This window comes from Cupressus sempervirens, chromosome 9, assembly GCF_028749045.1.
Source record: "Cupressus sempervirens isolate cs-2001-9-10 chromosome 9, ASM2874904v1, whole genome shotgun sequence".
Lineage (NCBI taxonomy): Eukaryota > Viridiplantae > Streptophyta > Pinopsida > Cupressales > Cupressaceae > Cupressus > Cupressus sempervirens.
In genome coordinates this window covers 413,374,797-413,396,965 of record NC_143126.1, presented here as the reverse complement: position 1 = coordinate 413,396,965, position 22,169 = coordinate 413,374,797, and the positions used below count along the sequence as shown (strand labels likewise).

Sequence of the window (22,169 nt, the reverse complement as noted above, 5' to 3'; positions counted from 1 at the left end):
AAACTCACTACCTTGAGGGTTTGTGGTGCACTGAAACCTAAAAGTGCATGAAAAGAAATGATTAGTTGAGAATCATGTAATTCATCACTTGACTCCCTATCCTTCTCTAATATGGTCTCATCCTCTTCTTCCTCACTTGGACCTTCAATATAGAATAATTTCTTTTCACTACATTTATGTCCTCGACCATATTTGCTATTACAATTGAAACACAATCCTTTTGATTTTTCTCCTCAATTTTTTGTGGAGTCAACCTAGTAGGTTAAGGAAGAGAAGGTGTTGAATATACTTTTTCTCTTGTCACATTAGCCCCTTGCTTTCTAGGAATCAAGAACTTCTCCTCTACCCTGTGTGCCAATATAAAAGACTCATTTACTGAGCTAGGACAAAACATGCGTACCTCATATTGAATGTGTTCCTTTAGACCACCCAAGAATAAATCATTCAAGTTCTCCTTTGTAAATGTATCCATTGTTAAGGATAGATTTTTGAATTTTTGAATATAATCCTTAACTGATCCTATTTGTTGAAGCTTAGAAAATTGGCTAAAGAAGTTATTTGTCACACTATTGCTATATTGTGCTTGGAGTTCTTTTGTAAAAATTGACCATGATATAGTGAGACCCTTTTTCCTCCTATGAGTAAAAATCCAATGATGCCAAATGAATTGATCTAGTTCTAGATGTAAGGAAGCCATCTTGACCTTTTCTCCATATGGGATTTGATGCACTTCAAAAAAATTCTTCATTGATTTATCCATGTTAGAGGATCCTTGCCATCAAATTTGTGAATATCCACCTTTGGAAAAAATTTTCCTAGATCCCATAGGATTATTAAAATTTATGTCATTATTAGTTGACTTGAAGGTTTCACCTTGATTGCTTGAGATCTCCTTCCTTGTTTCATTCATATAGGTGCTTAACATGCTTTGTATATCTGATATATCTCCTTGTAGGTCACATATATCCCTCTTAACCTCTTCCTTGAACTTACTAAGTTCCTTATTGGGATTACTATCCTCTGTTGCTTCCCAATCTTGATTAGAGAATTTTTCTGGTGTGGTAGCATTCTTTTTGCCTCTTGCTGAAGGCCCCGTCATGATGGAAACCAATATTTTTGAAATAAATCACACAAATGAAATGTAAATTATCTAATTTTTTTAATTTTTAATTTTTATTTTTTTTTAGAAACTTACTAGGGAAAAGATACCCTTACTCAAAAAAAATTTCAACAAAAATTAGCAAATTTGCTGCCTTGAGAGAGAATTTTCCTAATTTTGCAATATCTTGCTTTTTTTTTTTTTCAATTTCTCCAAGCTTTGAAATTTAGGCTCCTCTACTATGTACTCCAAAACCCAATATAATTATACTCCAATTCAACAGGATGTGAGAGATATGAAGATCTCAATAAATTTTGTAACAATATTAATTCTGTAATATTTTTCTCAAATTTTCTCCAATTTCTCTAAATTTTGGACTATAGCTTCTTTAATATTGTCTTAAAAAAACCCTTTAAAAATCTTTGAAAAATTCACTCAAATTTGAAACTTATGCTTTTCCCAAATCGCCCCAATGTTGAGAAAAAATCTTGCCTTTGGTGCCAAGATCATGCTCTGATACCACTTGTAATGAAATAACTTGCACAATAGTAGAAATAATATAAAATATTATATAAATACTTGATAATAACTCAGAGTAGTAGGCCACTTAGAGGGGGCAACCTTCAAATATCTCCAATGAGAACACACTTCACAATATGATGTTGAAATAAGACTCACAACCTCCTATATATATACCTAATTATGCTTAGGTTGAATAGATACAACCCGACATAACACCTAGGCCGACCTACCTACCTAAATAATAATATAATAATAATAACATGACTTAATTAAGGATTAAGATAGCCACAGGTTGACTATTCATAACCCTATATACACTAATATTTAAGGGCGTAGTAGTATTACTCAATTTTATAGATAGAGATACAACATTTTCTATTGTAACAACAAGAGTTGATAACTCTACTTGATCAATAACTATTTTATGTGCTACATTTTCTCGTACTTTTCTATTAATCTTCCTTTTAAAATTTTCTAGAAGTTTGTCCTGACCATCTACATCGTCATTGAACTTATGTACAATTTCAACTAATTGTTTAATGATGGGACCTTTTCATTTACCTCTATAGATAATGTATCCAAGAATATGTCTTTGGTATCCTCGAGGACTTTGATTTTGTCCCTTTTTGCCCCCAGCATCTGTTGTTTGGATCTTTTCTTCCAAAGTTCACTTAATAGGTCCATTTGCTTGGCAGAAAGATTTGATTCATCTCAATTTGGAATCACAATCTCTTTATCTAGGTCAGTATCATCTATTACCTTTTATTTTCCGTTGTCCTTGGTTGTTGAAGAAGGTATGAATTCTTTCCCTTTGTGTCTGTCTTCTTTATCAACTGAATCCTTCCTAGGCTAATTCTTAGTTACGCCTACCTCGAGATCCTGTTGCTCAGTTGCTATTGGAGTGGAACTCAGTGAAGATACATTATTCTTCACTTCACTTCTCCATTGAACTTGGTTTAACTTGGTATGTTGCAGGTTGGGTGTTGTCTTAAATAGCTTAGAGCTTGAAGAAGTGGTGGGGAGAGATTCCATGACCTCTACTGCAATTTTCTCAAGATCAGACTCTTCAATGGTCTGAACGCCTGGCAAATCTCCCTCTACTTTTATATCAAATTTTTTTCCCACATGTTGGATGTAGACTGTAAAAAATTCTCAATTTTATTAGATAGAATTTGAAATGCTTTAAATCTAGGAGTTTGTCTGCTTTCGCGCTTAGACATTGCCTCATTTACTTTCTTCGCAGAGAGATTTGACATAATCTTCTTTAGGGTATGTTCTCTAATGTCTTTCTCTATTCTGACTGCATTGGCCCAATGGCAAGAAATGAACTTTAGTCAGGCTTCAGGAGCATGCCTTTTGAGTTCATTGGGGTCATACTTCCACTTTGCCATTCTCTCCACCAATGCATCTTCAATTTATTTATGCTCATCCTTGCTTCTAGTTTTATATTTGAGCTATTTTAAATTAGCCATGCCACTTCCTCCCCTTACTATTTTCAACCTTTGTTAAAAATTTAGTGGGGGCTTCTTTAGTGAGATGATTGGAGTGTCATCTTCATCATCATCATCATCCATTCTCAATTTCCTTCTTGGATTCTTTGGCTTGGTGGCAGTAATCATAGGAGTAGACGACCTTTTTGATTTTCTTGATGGTGTCTTTGCCTTCTTCTTAGGATGTTCCTCTACCTCTTCATATTCCTCTTCTACATCATCACTTTTTCCCTTGGTAAGCATGGGAGATGCATCATATTTGCCAAATTTATTCTCAAGGTTTTCTATCCTTTTCTTTACTCTCTTCAATATTTGAGGGATCTGAATCTCAAGTGAAATAGGGTTTTGGCTTCTTCATAAATTGCAAAGTAAGTAGCCTTAGGATCCACTAGCTCATGGAAAAGGGCTCCAATGATGTCTCTAGTTTCATCAATGTTAACTTCATAACTCAATGGCTTCACCCATGCAATCCTAGGTCTAACTACTTGAATATAAACTTAGTCATAGTTCAACTAGGTAACATATGTCTTACTCATAATCATCTACCAATTTTTTAGGGATCCTAAAACTATTTTGCATCTTCTCCTTGAGGTTCTTAAAATATACATCCATGATGCCATCAAAATTCTCACCCATTTCATCTATGAAATTAATGATTGGATATAGTATAGGCGTGTCCTTCCATACAACATTTTCTTTGGATGGAAATAATTTTTGCCCATAGAAAAATAAAAAAATTAGAAGAGAGTGAAACTTACATTAATTATTCTAGGAAACTTGGATGTTCTCCATGTTCTTTCTTAATTGAATGTGTTGTAGCTCGACAGGATCAAATGATAGGTTCGTCTTCTCCACCTTGTATACTAGGTTTTCTTCTTCACAAGGAACATTGTTGGGTTCGCTTGAACTATGGATTTTTTGAGCTATGAAATGAATTCCAAACTTGATTTCCATGTTAGTCACATTATTCAACTTCATGCCTTTGTCATCCCATTCAACTAGAGTTAGCTTAGCTAGTTCTCCTCATGCTAGGGTTTTGGTGTTCTTTGACTTCTCCATCATTGGGTAACAAGTGATTTGATGGATCATCTTGTTAGTGATTGGAACTGGTTGCTCCAGCTAGAAGGCCATGTCATGACTCGAATCATTCATCTATCGAGAAACTTAGTCAAAACTTTGAACTCCAACTCGGCATTAAATTTTCATCACAAATCTTGGTTAGGTCATATGACTTGATTAAAATAACTTGACCTTGGTTAGACCATCTTGACTTGGTAGAGCTTGACAGCTCAATTAAAGCTTTAACTCGATAAAATTAGTTATTCCTCTATGTATATGATATGCTGATTTAGACTTAGCTTTCTTCTTGACTGGAACTAATGTGTGCTTTTTTTTTTGGTCTACAGTTTCAGTGATTTCCTTGGATGCTTACTCTGAGGTGGATATGTTACCCAACTCATTGAATTGGGTGTCAAAAACTTCATTTTTTTGCCTTGAGCTCTCTGGAGATTTCCTCACCCATTACTGCTTCATTTAAGTCTTGATATTATCAACTTTTATTTACTTTTCATATTCAACTGTAGTTTGATTCATACAATTCTTCACTAGATGACCAAGTTCTTTGCATACATAGCATCTTTTGGTAGGATTCCTTTTCTGAAGTGAGCCTTCATACAATTAGCTCTAATGTCTCCATATTCTCCACATAGATAGCATCTGTACCAATTGTTGTAATCCCAACTGATAAATGCTCCTAGTATTGGACTAGTGTTCCATTTTTTTTTTCTATATTCTCATGATTTATGACCTTTCTTATTGCACATAAAGCACTTTCCTTCAAACCTTGGTTTGTCTTTACATTCACTTGCTCTATGACCAGGGTTATTGCAACTATAGCAATTTCCATTGAATTTTGACTTTCCATTGCTCCAATATTTGTTTGATGAGGGCCCTATCTTTCCAAAATGATTGCATGTAGGTCTTCTATTCTTTTGAACTCCTTGTTGTGATGATTCTCCTTGTTCAACTTAACCCAATCTTGTTTTCCCTTTGTGTCTCTTATGAGACATTTCAACCAATTGATTCAAGTTTTCTTGTGATCTCATCATTCTTTCATTGGTTTCTTTTTCTTCTCTAAGATCACCCTTGAGTCTATTAGTTTTTGTCCTTAAATTGATGACTTCTCAATTTGCACTATTAAGCTAATTTATCATATCTGCCTGATGTAGTGAAAGCTGGTGGATTTCATTATTCTTTTCTTCTAGTCTGGTGTCGAGTAATCTTTTTTCTTCTTCTGCTATCTCTTTATCATTTTCATCTTTGTTCTTTTGTTTCATAACTTCACATATCTTGAATGAATGAATTTCAAGTTCTGTTTTCAATTTTCTAACTTCCTATAGAATGAGGTTCCTTCCAAGTAGATCTTCTATAGCTGCACCAGCTTCTTTTGAACTTCTTTCTCTTCAAATATCTTCAATTATTTATTTTTTCTGTAGATTTTCATTCATCTATATTGCTAACTCTTTTCTTATTTTTAGGGAATGAGAGAGTTGATTCTTCAATTTCTTGATTTGTTCCATGGCCAAGTGTAGACCCAATTTGTCATTCTCAATGACTTTCTCTAGCTTGTACACTTTCATTTCTTTTTATCTTTGCTCTCAACCTGTTAAACTTTTGATAAGAGAACCTTTCTCTGATACCAATTATTGGAAATGTAATGATGATCGAGTGATTGAGATAGGAGGGGATGTTGAATCAACAACCACTTAAATCTTCTTTTTCCTTTTATTTCACTTTATATATTATCTAATCTACATACATGCATGGAACATAAAACAATAAAAGTAACAAAACCATAACACTTTGACACAAGAATTGGTAACCTAGAAACCCTCTAAGTAGAAGGTAAAATTGGGGTGGGGATGACACCCACAATGCTTCACTACTATAGTAATAAAGTTGTTCTATTAAGGCTTATAATTGATCACTTGGTTAAGAGTAAGAAAGACTGTTAGGTCCACCTTGTGAAAGTATTTATACAATACAATAAAGTATGTATTTGGTTAAGAGATTTTGCAAGGACTATTAGGTTCATTTGATTAGAGGATTTTACTAATACACATGTTAGGATGAATCAGTGGATTGATCTTTGCTAAGAAACTTGGTTTGTTGAATAAGATCCTTTGATGCAATTTGATTACCTGACTGTGATAGATGAGTCTCTTCCTTTCTTGTATACTACTTATAGCGTTCTAATTACTCTGCTTTATCATATTCACTTCTCTATATTGTTCTTCAATTTTATGATATTCCCATTAATACTGAAACAAAGTAACTTGTACCATCCAAAAAATTACATTAACAAGTTGGCTACTAAGATATCATAATAATTTCAAACAATAATATACCAAGTCAGATCAATGTTGATATTCATGTCCAATTATCCACTTGGGTGATATGCTAATATATAGGAAACATAGTAGAACTTGATAGGGGTGGCACTTAGTTAACACTGCACACTTGGTTCACATTGATCACTCAACGAGCAAAGATGAATCAATCAACACTGGTTGCTTGGTAGACACTGCTTGAAGCCAAATGCTTAGTTGACACTAAAACTTAGTAGACATTGTCAACTTGATTGACACTGCTCACTGCTAGCTTGGTTAACATTGTTAACATGGTTTACACAGTTATGCTTGATAACATTATTAACCATACAAAATGACTTAAGCATTTTGGCACTAACTGACAATATGTCTTGCCATTAGGTCAACAATGCAAACCTTCTCACCATTGGTGGTAGAGGTGTTCTATATTTTTGTACATAAACTTTGACCAAGGCTATTTGAATTGCAAAACCACTTGTATTTTCTGCTATAGAACTTGTCCTTGTTGTTGTTATAGTTGAAACGATGGAAGTATTAGGCTCAAAAGGATCAGTACTTAAAGTTGGACTGTTTGAATGCCTAATATTCCTTTCACTTAACTAATTTATCCTTACATAAATATGAATATCAAGTGTTGAAATTTGTGTCCTTTTGACTAGTTTAGTCCTAGAAAGAGTCCTTCCACTCATTTTTGGAGTTTATAATCACAAGTATTTGAAAATGGTGGAACTCTTGGTCTGAACCTTTCTCATAAACTTTGGAAAAACATTGATCTCTTGATAGAAGAATTAATAGATACACAAACATACCTCCTCAGTTATTTGGCATTTTGTTGTTTGTGTATCAGAAGAACAAATCTTCAGAAAAACTAGCAGGAATGTCCCACTAGGCATGCCAAAATTGTTAACTCCAAAAATTGCACCCTATCCCAAGCACCTAAACACTAGAGATTTCTAGAGAATATTGGATCAGTCATAGGTGTGGGTGGTGGAAATAATTGTCCAATTGTGTGTTGTCTTTGATGTTACAAAAATGTCATATCAGTTATCAGTTAGTGCTTACTGAGCTCACTTGGGCGTCAAAAGAAATTATGGCAAGAAATAGTGTTAATTGAGTTCTCATGGTTAACAAAGGAAAGTTGGTCAGAGTCAGTGTTTACCAAGTTCACTCGGTTTTCAAAAGATTTTTGCAAGTTTGCAGTGTTAACTAAGCCTCTGTTGGTTAACATAGGGAATCATCTCAGGTTTAGTGTTTACTGAGCTATGTTAGGTATCGAAGGATTTTTGGATATGGAGTTTAATTATTTCAAGTATTGATTCCAGCCAACTAGGATAACGATTATTGGTCATTGTAATTTGTATTGAGCTGAATTGACAATCTAAACTATATAAATATAAGGTCAAGTTGTGATTTTTAATGTATGCAAGTGTATTGATTGATTGAGAAGGAAGTGTGTGAGAAAACTTGAAGGATGGTCTGATATCCTTGTGGAGCAGCAAAGTTATATTTGATCAAGAAGGATCTAGTGTGAAGCAGAAAAAAGATTTGCAATCAACAATTCAATTGCATCATATTTAGGTCATTGCATTGTTACTCTCTAACCATTGTAGCAGTGATTCAAAATCTCTTAACAGAGTTGGTTTAACATCCATTTGTAAGTCCTCTAACAAGGTGACAATTCCATTGAATTATTTTAAAGATCTCTTACAAGGCCACTCTTTACAGGGTGATTAAATCCTCTAACAAGGTCACACCTAACAGTGTGTTTTGTAACCTTTAACCAGGTTGGCTCCTAATAGGGCTCACTTCAGAAGAGTGAAAAATATTAACTAGTTACATTGGTGGTTTTTCCCATATTGGGTTTCCATGTTAAATCTGGTGTTTCTTGTGTTCATTTCTTTGCTCTCATATTTGCAAGTTATTACTATTGACGTTAGATCTACTAAAGTTAGACATATTGTGCATTTACCGAGTTACAACATTTTTTGTATGTTTACCAAGTGACAACAGTGATTAGTTTTGATAGACATCTAAGGGATCTGTGGATTTATTTTTGTGGTAACTAATTCACCCCCCCTCTCAGTTACTCCATCTATATTTCCAACAATTGGTATTAGAGCTTGTGGTGCTTGCAAGAAAGGTTTCAAGGACCTAAGCTAAAGATCAGGATGTCTTACAAGAGAGAAATTCCAAAGCTTAACAGAGAACTTTTCAGTATGACAGGGACTTATGAGACTTCTTCTGGCTTCCATTGGTGATTCGGGATGCAAGTATCTTGATGAAGAATACACAGATCCTATTGGTACACTATTTTTTGGAGATATTGCTAAGAAAAAGAACCACAACACCACGATGATAGACATTGCATCTGCTCTTAGCTATGAAGAATTTGATGAGATCAAGGATTGCAAAAATGCTTATGAAATGTGGAACAAGCTAAAGGAAATCTATGGTGGTGATGACAATGTGAGGAGAGCCAAAGAAGAAAGCCTTAGAGGATAATTTGATTAGATGAGAATGAGAGAAGGTGAAAATATTGCCAAATATGTTGAAAGAGTCAAAGCTAGTGTCAGTGCAATCAGAGCTTCTAGAGGAGAAATCAAAGATGAAACTGTTATAAGTAAAGTTCTCTGAACATTATTCCCTATCTATGCAATTAGAGTATCTACTATTCAAGAAAGAAGATGTGAGGAAAATCACAAGATAACTTTGGATGGCATAGTGGAAAGATTGACAACTTTTGAGCTAGACAACTATGACAATTATGTTCCAGCTTCCAAGAATATTGAATTTGCATTTGAGGCCAAACTTTCACTTAAGGAGAAAGGAAAGAAAATAAAGGACATTCAGTCAGAAAGTGAAGAAGAATTAGGGGAAAGTTCTGACTATGATCTTGAAGTTGTTGAAGCATTGCTTGCAAGGAAATATTCTAGAGGTAGAGAAAAATACAAAGGTGAAGTTTTCCTAATCTATTTTTCATGTGAAGAAGTTGGTCATATTGCTACTAGGTGCCCAAAGAAAGAAAGCAAGGATGAGAAGAAAAGCCACAAGTACAATGATAAGAAGGATTTCAAAGATCACAAATCATTCAAGGACAAAGGTACAAAAACTTGTTTTATGGCTAAAGATTATGATAATAGTGAAGATGAGATAGTTTACATTGCTATAAAAGATGAATTTGATGATGAAGGAGATAAGATGACACTTATCTCTCATGTGAGAAAAAATGATACATGGATCATAGACAATGGATGTTCACATCATATGAATGGAGATAAGATAAAGTTTGAACACTTTGAAGACTATGATGGTGGCAGTGTAAGATTTGGAAATAATGAAACTTGCTACATAAAAGGAAGAGGCAGAATCTCATTGACCAAAGAACTTGTATGTGACAATGCCTATTGGGTTGAAGAAATAAAACATAATTTTCTGAGTGTGGCACAACTAATCAACATTGGATTCAAGGTAGAATTTATGCATGGCAAAGCAAGACTATTGGATGACCAAGGAAAATTGATTGGATCAGGTAAACAAACAAAAGGTAATCTATTTTATCTTGATCTTGGTGATTGCTCATGTTTTATTGCTCAAGTTGAAGAAAGTTGGTTATGGCACAGAAGGTTATGTCATGTAAATTTTGATAACCTGGTAAAGATAAGCAAATTTAGGAAAGTAAGAGGTATTCCTAGTTTGAAGAAACTAGATGTTGGCTTATCCAAGAATTGTCAAATTGGAAAAAATGGGAAAGACTAGTTTTAAAAGTAAAAATATCAATATGAAGATATCTTGAAAATTGTGCATACTGATTTGTGTGGACCTATTGGTGTAGAAAGTTATAATGGATAAAAACTCTTTATTCTTTTTTGTTGATGACTATCTAAGATGATGACTATTATGTATTTAAGAGAGAAGTCAAAAGCATTTGAGAAATTCAAATGGTATTTGGAAAGAGTAGATAAAGAAACAAGGAAAATACTAAAATTCTTAAGATTAGATAGAGGTGGTGAATTCATCTCCAATGAATTTAACAACTCCTGCATTGAAAGAGGAATCAAAAGATAGGTTTAGCCCCTAGAACTCCCAAGTAGAATGGTATAACTAAAAGGAGAAACATATTTATCATGGATTGTGCAAGGACTCTAATGATTGAAAAGAACATTTCTATTAAATATTGGAAGGAAGCTATTAACACTACAGTTCATACTTTGAATCGAGTTTAGTTGAAGAAAGATTCAGACAAGACTCCCTATGAATTCTGGTATGGCTATAGACCTAATGTAAGTTACCTAAAAGTATTTGAAAGTAGATGTTATATCTTGAAAGAATCTAGAAAAGGCAAGATGGATGTAAAAGGTGATGAAGGTATATTCTTAAGATATTCTTGCAAAAGTAAGGGATATAGATGTTTAAATTTGTCTACTCATAAAATCATAGGAAGTGCACATGTGAGAATTGATGAGTTTGCAGAAAAGACTAAAGAAGAAAGCAAAAAAGAACTAGAAGATTACAAGAGATTTGTTTACATCAAACCTCATACATTGCCAGACACATTTGTCAATAAGGAGACCTCATCTATCGAGCCCAATACAGTAACCAAGTTGTGAGAAGTTCAAGCCAAGTCACAAGGACCTGAGTCACATTCTAAAGCTACCGAGCCAATGCCTACTAAGTCTAAGCAACCAGAGTCAAAGTTGAAATTCAAAATGAAGACAGTGGAATTCAGTCAAAAGGAAAAGAACTTGTACTGGCCAAGTATGTTAAAAGGCATCATGCACCTAATCAGATTATTGAAGATACATTAGAAGGTACTTTAAAAAGAAGTAAGCTAAAAGGTACATGTTTACTTGTTGATTTTGAACCTAGAAGTGTTAAAGATGCATTGGAAAATGAAAGTTGGATTGAGGCTATGAATGAAGAAATACAATAGATAAAAAAGAACAAAACTTGGACTCTTGTACCTAGGCCCAAAGATACAAATATAATTAGAACAAAATGGGTATTCAGAAATAAGTTAAATGAAGATGGAAAAGTATCAAGAAACAAAGCAAGACTAGTGTGCAAAGGATATTCTCAAGAAGAAGGAATTGATTATGGTGAGACTTTTTCTCCTGTTGCAAGATTAGAAGGTGTCAGGACCTTACTTGCATATGCAACACATAAAAGATCTAAGGTATATCAAATAGATGTCAAATCTACATTTCTCAATTGTATTCTTGATGAAGAAGTGTACATTGAATAACCGGAAGGTTTTGTTGATCCAAATAAGAAGGACATGGTTTGCAAGTTACATTAAGCTTTATATGATCTAAAACAAGCTCCTAGAGCATGGTATGAAAGGTTGCACAACTACTTATACAGATTGGTTTCCAGAGAACTAATGACAATAGTAGTTTGTACATCAAGGACCAGAAAACAAGATTGTATTGGCAAAAATATTTGTGGATGACACTCTATTTATAAGGAATGATGATCTATGCAAAGGATTTTCAAAGCAAATGAACAAAGAATATGAAAAGTCTATGTTTGGAGAGATTAAGTTCTTTGTTGGATTGCAAATATAACAAAGCAAGAATGGTATCTACATAACTTATTCTATGTATATAAAAGAGATACTCAAAAAATTTGGAATGGAAGATTCTAAACCAGTTGGAAACCCCATGTGTATCAGACTAAAGCTTACAAAAGATGATGATTCTAAATAGGTAGATTCGACCTTATATAGATCAATGATTGGAAAATTATAGTATGTAGTTCATACAAGGCCTGATATTGTTTTAGTAGTTGGTATAGTGGCAAGATTCTCAAAAAAAACCCAAAAAAATTATATGATGGCAATCAAATGAATCTTGAGATATTTGAAAGGCACTGAAGACTATGGATTATGGTATAAATTTGGAGGAAATCTTGACCTAAAAGTGTCTACTAATGCTGATTGGGTAGGAAACCTTGATGACAGAAAGAGCACAAGTGGTGGAGCATTCTTTCTTGGTAAAAGATTGGTATCTTGGACAAGCAAAAAGCAAAACTGCACATCCCAATCCATAGTAGAGGTAGAATATGTTGTAGCAGCAATGAATTTCTCTAATATTGTTTGGTTTAAATAGTTATTGCAAGGTATGAAGGTTGAAATCAAGAAACTAGTTGTCATGTTTTGTGATAATACAAGCGCAATCAACATATCAAAGAATCCAATAATGCATTCCAAAACCATGCATATTGCTATAAAGTATTATTTTGTCAAAGACCTAGTGCAGGACAAAGAAATTTGATTGGAATATGTCTATACAAAAGAATAGATTGCAGACATATTTACCAAGCCATTACCTAAGGATGCATTCTTGTATCTAAGAGGTAAGTTAGGGGTCATTCCCCTATCTGAAGCTCACTGAATAAAGTTTTAAGTGATGCATCAACATAAAACTAGTTGAAGATCTATTGGTTGATGTGACATAATTAGAGAACATTGCATATGAATCAGTACTCAAGGTACATTGATACTCATTTGGTATGTGTTGTCTTTGGCATGTGTTGTCAAAGAGGGAGAGTTTACTGTCATATCTTTCTAAAATTTGTTTGGAGAAATAGGCTATGTAATTCCTTCACAGAGGGAGATTATTACATATAAGAGATGCTTGTGGTATATAATCAAAGAGGGAGAAAATTTCTATCAGAGAAAGTCTTGTTCTCAAATTTCATCGTGCTATGACATGTTGTGTTGCCATCAATGCCAAAGAGGGAGATTGTTGGATGCAATTGTCCAATTGTGTGTTTTCTTTGATGTTACACAAATGTCATATCAGTTATCAAATAGTGCTTACTGAGCTCACTTAGGCGTCAAAAAAAATTCTGGTAGGAAATAGTGTTAATTGAGTTTTCATGGTTAATGAAAGAAAGTTGGTCAGAGTCAGTGTTTACCAAGTTCACTCAGTTGCCAAAGGATTTTTGCAAGTTCGTAGTGTTAACCAAGCCTCTATTGGTTAACACAGGGAATCATCTTAGGACCATTTTTAACTGAGCTAGGTCGGCTATTGAACGATTTTTGGATATGGAATTTAATTATTTCAAGTATTGATTCCAACCGACTATGATAATGATTATTGGTCATTGTAATTTGTATTGAGCTAACTTGACAATCTGAACTATATAAATATAAGGTCAAGTTGTGATTTTTAATGTATGCAAGTGTATTGATTGAGTGAGAAGGAAGTGTGTGAGGGAACTTGAAGGATGGTATGATATCCTTGTAGAGCAGCAAAGTTATATTTGATCAGGAAGGATCTAGTGTGAAGCAAAACAAAGATCTGTAATCAGTAATTTAGTTGTATCATATTTAGGTCATTGCATTATTACTCTCTAACCATTGTAGCAGTGATTCAAAATATCTTAACAGAGTTTGTTTAACAACCATTTGTAAATCCTCTAACAAGGTGATAGTTCCATTGAATTATTTTAAAGACCTCTTACAAGGCCACTCCTTATAGGGTGATTAAATCCTCTAACAAGGTCACACCTAACAATGTGTTTTGTAATCTTTAACCAGGTTGGCTCCTAACAGGGCTCACTTTAGAAGAGTGAAAAATAGTAACTAGTTACATTGGTGGTTTTTTCCATATTGGGTTTCCACATTAAATCTGGTGTTTCTTGTGTTCATTTCTTTTCTCTCATATTTGCAAGTTATTACTATTGACGTTAGATATGCTAAAGTTAGACATACTATGCATTTACCGAGTTACAACATTTTTTGTATGTTTACCAAGTGACAACAGTGATTAGTTTTGACAGACATCTAAAAGATATGTGGATTTATTTTTGTGGTAACTGATTCACCCCCCCTCTTAGTTACTCCATCTATATTTCCAACAGTGGGTGACCTACCAAAAGACTGAACCTCTATATTCTAGGTTGGTTCCTATTAGCTTTTTTAATGGTGGATCACTTAATAACAAGGAACTATCAATGAAACTTGTAAAAAAAAGGGATAAGAATGACTAATAATTAAGAAATGCATAGACAAAAATGGTGACACACCAAAAGGATTTTGGGGTGAAAATAGTATTCCCTCAAACATAGGCTGAACATTTAGTAATTAATGGATTGATACAAACTTTGACACATTGATTCACACATAAGTATTTCAAAAGAAGACCCAATACTCAAAGATATTAAAAGGAATTTAATCACATTTAACACTTGCAAAAAAAAACTAATACACCTCATGACCTGTATAGAACAATAATAATCATGAAAGATGTTTAACAAGATAGATTTTAAAGGTTTCAAAGCAAAAACACTATAAGGAATATCAATCATCAATCTCCATACAAAAAATGACAACAAAGATAGATCCCAAATGCTCAATATATTTCTTCAAGGTCCTAAAATACACACTTCAACTTTGAAACAATATTGAAAAATAATGATAATAACTAAATGTCTCTCCTCAATACTGAATGGTCTCTCAAGTACAAGTGATAGGATATATAAAAATCTTCCTTTTTTGCTCAATAAATTTTACCTAAGAATGTGGAACCATCTTGGGTCGAGCAGGAAAAAATTTCCAAAAAAGGTGCTCAAAATGCTCCAAATAGTGTGCTATGAAGTTGAAACAGATTCCTCATAATATCTCCATGATGACCAATCTAAGAAGACTTCAAAATCTCCTATTATCACTCCAAAAATGACTCAAAAGTCACTAGTTAGAACTCATGGTCCATCACAACCTCTATCACACTTGGTAATTACAACTTGCTATCACTACAAGTCACTTGGAGTTTACAATTCAAAATTGAACTCAACTCCTTGAACTTAGGCAATTAAAATGCCACCTATCCCTTGTATCACTTAGTCAAAAAAAGAACTCATCAACCCTATTAGAAATAATAAAATTGAAATGAACTAAAATGAAGAACAATACATAAATCCAAGAGAGTTTGTAATGAAAATAGTTACCATAGTTTACATAGGCTTTCCAAGATCAACACAAGAGAGGAGACAAAGATTTTGAAAGGGGAAAGCAAAGAAAACCCTTTGTGAATTATATGAATGAGGCAAATGCCTAAAGAATGAGAGAGAGAGAGAGAGAAGTAGAGCCATAAGCTCATTACAAGTACTACATAGTGAGTGTGCAGTAATAGAATGAGAGAGAAGCATCTCTTATAAAGAGATGATAAGAGGAGTTATGTGTAACTCCCATGTGAATGATTTCCACATTCATAAGTGTGTGCATAAAAAGTGTCATAATCCTCTTAAGGAGGAATAAACTATTTTCCTTAATAAAAGAATTACAAAAAAGACTTGTCCTCACATGTGGACTAGAGGAAAAACAACATAAGGGATACCTTGGTTTATCCCATTTAATAAATACAACCAAGGAAAGATTACCAATTCTAACAGCCCCCTTTAATCTTTACTTGGGGAAATTACATCAAAGGGTATTAAACCCAACTTTTTACAATGGAATTCTAAATAGCAGTAGCTTGATTTTGGAGAATGTCTTCAATTATGCAAAAGGTCTCTTGTGAGTGTAGGTAGATCTTCGTAGTCCCAAGAGAGAAGTGGATAGGTCATAAATAATATTTTCTTGTATGTGCCTGGATGGATTACCTGAAAAACATAGACACAAGACAACTATCCACAAAAAGTATTTCATCTTATATTCAAATTAGAAATCCTTTTGAATAAGGATAATAAAACTCTCATAGAGAAACAATGAGGAAAATAAAACATGTTACCACAAAGAAATAGAGATAACCTAATATCAAGATAGTATATGCTCAAAATATTATCAATAAGCACAAAATTTTTTGATCAATGTTCTCATGAAACGTATATTATACTAATGTACTAATGACCACAGACAAGGCCAACTAATGAAACTTTTACCAACATTGCATCAATCACGTGGATATAGAAAATCCACTAATGAATCATCCCACTGCAAGCTAATGGGCTGCAACACCATAACTTACATGACTCACGATCTAAGCAATGAAGTATGCAGATCATTATCACATTAATATATGAAAATAAAGTATAAGGAGAGACATGATGATCAAATTAGTACTATCATGATTTTTGTTAGGATACTCAAAGGAATGGATTATGAGGATTTAACAACATATTGCCTTCAAATTGGGTCAAATCATCTGAATTTGGAGGGAAAACTCCAATAATAACATCCTCTTCATTGAGGAACAAAATGGAACAACATGGAGGGAAACTCCATAAATATCAACCTGTCAAAGTAGTGCATAAAGAATCAAATGGAGGAAAACTCCATATAAATATCAATCTTTCAAAGTGGAACCAATCAAACCAAATGGAGGGAAACTCCATAAAGATATTATCCTATCAAACTAGAAAAAATAGGATCAAATGGAGGGAAACTCCATATAAAATGAGTGCACACCAATATAGGATGGAGGGATACTCCATGGGCCAGATAAGGAAACTATGTATCAGTTATGCTGAGGGGACCTACATAGTTAACCTTGAAAAAATTGGCTCCCTATGCAACTCAAAAAAAATAAAAAATCAATGGTATAAAACCATAAAGTGCCAACATGGGCAAAGAATGATGCTATAAAGCATAAATGTGCAACTATGTGCACATCGCAATGAAGGAAAATGTGTAAGATAGCTCATAATCCAATCAAAATTAAGGTAAATGCAGAGATCCAAGGAAGATTAATGAGAAATAAATAGTATATGGATATCAGGTAGAAAACTCCATTGAGGGTAAACATAAGTACTTAATTCATTTTTTGAAGGTATATATCAATTTCTAAATCACTATAGTCATAAATTTTTTTATATATATTTATCTCGGTATATATGTGTGCACCCATATATACACAAATACATATACCTAAAATAGCTTGGGTAAAGAAAATGATCTTTCCATGTACTAGATAATTTAACTTATCCTTTTGAAATATAATCTCCTATACGAGACATAAGGGATGACAAACTCTTGGATATCAATAGCATGAAGTCTCAAAAGAATACTTCAAGCATATAGAGGATAGAGTAATAAGCATATAGAGGATAGAGTAATAAGCATATACGAGGAATAAGATAGTAAATCAAAAATTTCAACAAGCGAAAAATAATGAGACATAACATGGAACTCAAAATAGCTAAATCGACCAATCCTCTAAAAGACTATAGGAATCATATCTAATATACCAAGACAATTTTGCTAATTAAATTATTGAAAAATTAAAAAAATTCTTAGTTGTTATAAGAACATGAAAAATTTATATTAGTTCCTAAATAAATTGAAATCCATAAACTCAAATCACATTAATTGGATCATTGTGTAAGATTTTGAAACTAATAAAACAACCCAAACTTAGTTACCCAAGAAAATGCTATTGTTTTGTTGAAAAAATAAATGCAAAAGCCAAGGAAAAAGGATGTTACTTAGGTTAGGGATCTAAAAAAAAAAAAAAAAAAACTAATGTTAATATGAAATTTTAACTTTTAGAAGTTGTAAAAGAAAAATCTTTGAAAAAGGTTGAAAAATCTATATTGTACAAAAGACAAGATTGATATTTTAAGGAACACAACTATTGTCTTGACCTACAATCATATAATATATTCTTAATATAGCCCATCATTATAGCCACATAACTAAAACTAAAACTCTCCTTCAAAAACTTTATTTAAAGACAAAACAACACCATCTAATTAAATTGCCTTTCAAATATTTTTTTTATTACATTGAAACACATGTTTGACTTGGAGCAGATTACTGCAAGTTATGAGAATTATAAAATTATAAAAAATTGAACAAAGGTCTAACTTGCCTCTTGTTCTTTGGAATTTTCTAATGATAGCTCATTTTCTACGTGGCTTTTAATAAAGCTATTTTAAATGGTGAAGATTAATAAGATAATGCTACATGGCTTAATTAGGAAGAAGAGCTTGCTTGATTATGAAATAGTGAAAACATATGCATTTCTTATTTTTTTGGCAAATAGAGCCCATACCAAATGGAATCAAGCAATTTCCTTCAAATTCGAACAAGGTTCTCTCTCCAACAAACTATTATTGAAAGAGGTGTTGAATGTTGATATCTTGCGATAATCACAGTCAAAATTTTCTATCTTCTTTAAAATATTGTTCATTGTGTATTTTTATTTTAGTCAAACTTCCTAAAATGATAAATTAAAAAGAACTTCCTTTAAAACAATGTTGCATATAAGGACAAAGAAAAATGGTATGGATATGCTTAAAAGTGCAGCGATATCATGAAGAGAATGTAATGATAATTTGAAATATGAAAACAAGAATAATGAATTGACAGAAATTATAAGATATGCGTTGGTGAATTATATTGGTAGAGACATAGGCGTTACACTATGCGCATTGACAATGAATGATTAGATTAAAAAAAATATGTTATGACAATGACATATTCGAGATAAGCAAAAATTAGTAAATAGAAGCTCTTCTTTTTAAGGATTATGCTTACTAGCTCTAACAATATATTAAAAAAAAAGGTGACATGACATTATGCCTGGAGAGGAGAAGTGACTGAATGAAGGATAAGCCAACAGTAGGAGCAAATGGCATAATACAGAGCTATCTTAAAGACGTTTGATATGCATGCAAAATAGGATAGAGCTTTGCTTAAAAAAAAAAACAATAAGCAATGAATAATAACCTACTATAAAAGTAACGTCTCTGGGATAAAAATAATAACTATGCTATTCGGATGGTAATGTCTCTAACATAACAATGATTTCAATTTTAAATATGACTAAATTAACATTAATATAGTTTGAATATAGAAGCTTTGATGCTGATTATGGATGTACTGCAATTGTTTGATTGCTAGAAAATAGGAAACAATCAAGTAGTGAAGAGAAAATTTAAGAAATAGCACTACAACCATTCGGTTATGCAATGATGTTCTCAATGCTATTGATGATGAGCATGCTGGAGTCCATGAATTGGGTGAGTTGAGTAAAGATTGCACTGAGCATTCAGACTCATAGACAAAGATTGACGACAAAGAGAACTGCCACTTGAACCGCTTGCTCCTCATTCTAAGAATGAAAATTCATGGCGGAAGCAAGATTTTCTCTACTACAGTTATGACATTATGATGCAAACACTTTAGGAGTACGGTAAAAAAAAAAAATGATAGCATTGACACTTCTTAGCAAATGCAAATACAAGGCAACACTTACTACAGACAATAGAGAATGTTCAATTCAAAGCAACAAATGAATGTAACTACGGGGGAAGACCTACAAGAAAAGGTTGACGCTTTCAGGCTTACCACTGGTAAAGATGTAGACTTAATAGGACTGCACATTGTCCATACTATAATTGCAATAGTAAAATGCCATCACCATCTGCTATGTATCTCAATCTCATGACATTATGTTGGAGAAGTGTTGTACTTCCTGTTTACAACCCACAATCCACCTGAAGACTACTCTACATATCTTCAACTGTTACAAACCTGTATTCTCAACAATGCACTTGTAACTGTGGATTGTTGGTGTAAAAGTATGATGATGATTCTGTTCATTCCCTTTCTGTATGTTGAAACTCGATGTTTAAGTTTCCAAATTCAAGGTTATGTCATATTACTCATAAAAAATAAAATTAAAAACTCTAAAAATATGATATTGTTGGAAAATGTGATATTATTCTTTTGTATTTCTCTCTTTAACAACACTCTCTCTAAACCAAAGCAGAGCAATAAAAAGTTAGACACTTTGAAAGGACAACAAAAATGACCAATTATCACCAGATCGAAAAGGAATTTTCGGCCTCGAATCATTGCAATTTATTTATGGAAAAGATGAAGCGTGAGTTTCTTTCTTTTTAAATCCCCCACACCATTTGTACTCTCATAAACATCATTTCCTTTGAGCTCTTATTATAGAAGGATTTTGAAAAAACTTTCGGACGTGTTTATTTTTGGTAAATTTTTTTTATGTCTAAGCATTTCTTAATTTGCTCACTTTTTTACAAGGTTTTGCCCAATCAATGACAAAAAGTCAAAATTGTGTCTGCTGAGCTTTGCCAAGGCAAAGAGTTCTAAAAGTATGATAGGGCCATTCCAAAACTTTGATTTTATAGATCTCCAACATATTACTGGTACCCTTCAAGAGCTATTGAAAATTTTGTCCAAGTTACAACAGATTATATGGCCCTGACTAGCAAAATCCAAAATAAAATTTCCTCAAACCACACATTTTTATTGCCTACAAGAGTGACAGTCTTTCTTTGTTAGCCCAAACAATCCAGATATCTTGAGACATTAACATGTTACTTATTTGCTACAAATTTTATTTACTTCTTATGCATTTGAAACTCTCTTAAGAATGCATTGCCAAGTATTGCAAATTTAACCATAAAAGCGTATATTAGCCCAAAGTGCAGAAGTTTGACAGAATGAACCAGCGAGACATCATCTCATGGAATACAATTATTGCAGCATATAGAAAACATGGGTTTCCTCAAGAGGCAGTCACTCTGTTTTACCATATGCAACAAACACGTCTCCAACCCAATCAGTTCACATTTGCCAACGTACTTGCAGCTTGTGCGAAACTCAGAGCTTTGAAATAGGGTATGGGTTTGAAAAAATAGAAAAGAAAAAGAAATGGAGAAGGTTGAATACAATCTAAAAGCGAAAAAATAATCTTGCAATAGTGTGTGAAAAATCTAGACTACGTTTGAGTTTGAATATAGTGGAAAAACTCTTTTAAAAATGAAATAGTCATCATAAAATCAAAAAAATAGATGAGTATATATGAGAATTAATAAGATAAAATTCTTTTAGAGATTGGAAAAAAAAAAATAGTTTCCTTTAATGAAAACATCCACATTTAAAAGATAAAGAGCAATAAGAACAAGTTTTCTCTTTGTTTTGGCGGCTAGCATTCCAAAACAAGAGAGAAAAAAAAAACTAGATAAAAAATAATAAAGAACTCTTTGGTAGTGAACCTTCCAAAGAGGGTTAGTACAAAGAAAATAAACTTTCAAAAAACCTACAACAAAAAGTAATGAAGCTGATGCTTCTTTTCTCTCAATAAGTAGTTTCCAATGTGATAACCTTCACACAAACTCAAAAACAAGGATTAGGTAGCTCTGATACCATGTTAGAAATAATAAAATTGAAATGAACTAAAATGAAGAACAATACATAAATCCAAGAGAGTTTGTAATGAAAATAGTTACCATAGTTTACATAGGCTTTCCAAGATCAACGCAAGAGAGGCGACAAAGATTTTGAAACGGGAAAGCAAAAAGAACCCCTTGTGAATTATATGAATGAGGCAAATGCCTAAAGAATGAGAGAGAGAGAGAAGTAGAGTCATAAGCTCATTACAAGTACTACATAGTGAGTGTGCAGTGATAGAATGAGAGAGAAGCATCTCTTATAAAGAGATGAGAAGAGGAGTTATGTGTAACTCCCATGTGAATGATTGCCACATTCATAAGTGTGTGCATAACAAGTGTCATAATCCTCTTAAGGAGGAATAAACTATTTTCCTTCATAAAGGAATTACAAAAAAAACTTGTCCTCACATGTGGCCTAGAGGACAAACAACGTAAGGGATACCTTGGTTTATCCCATTTAATAAATACAACCAAGGAAAGATTACCAATTCTAACAAATCCCTTATCAAATTAAAA

The 22,169-nt window shown here is 33.0% G+C and overlaps 1 pseudogene; it reads left to right on the top strand.

Annotated features, from left to right (window-relative positions):
- The window catches only part of LOC149539058 (histone-lysine N-methyltransferase ATXR4-like), a 133,098-nt pseudogene extending 112,000 nt beyond the window's left edge, over positions 1-21,098 (top strand).
- Positions 21,099-22,169: the final 1,071 nt, after the last annotated feature.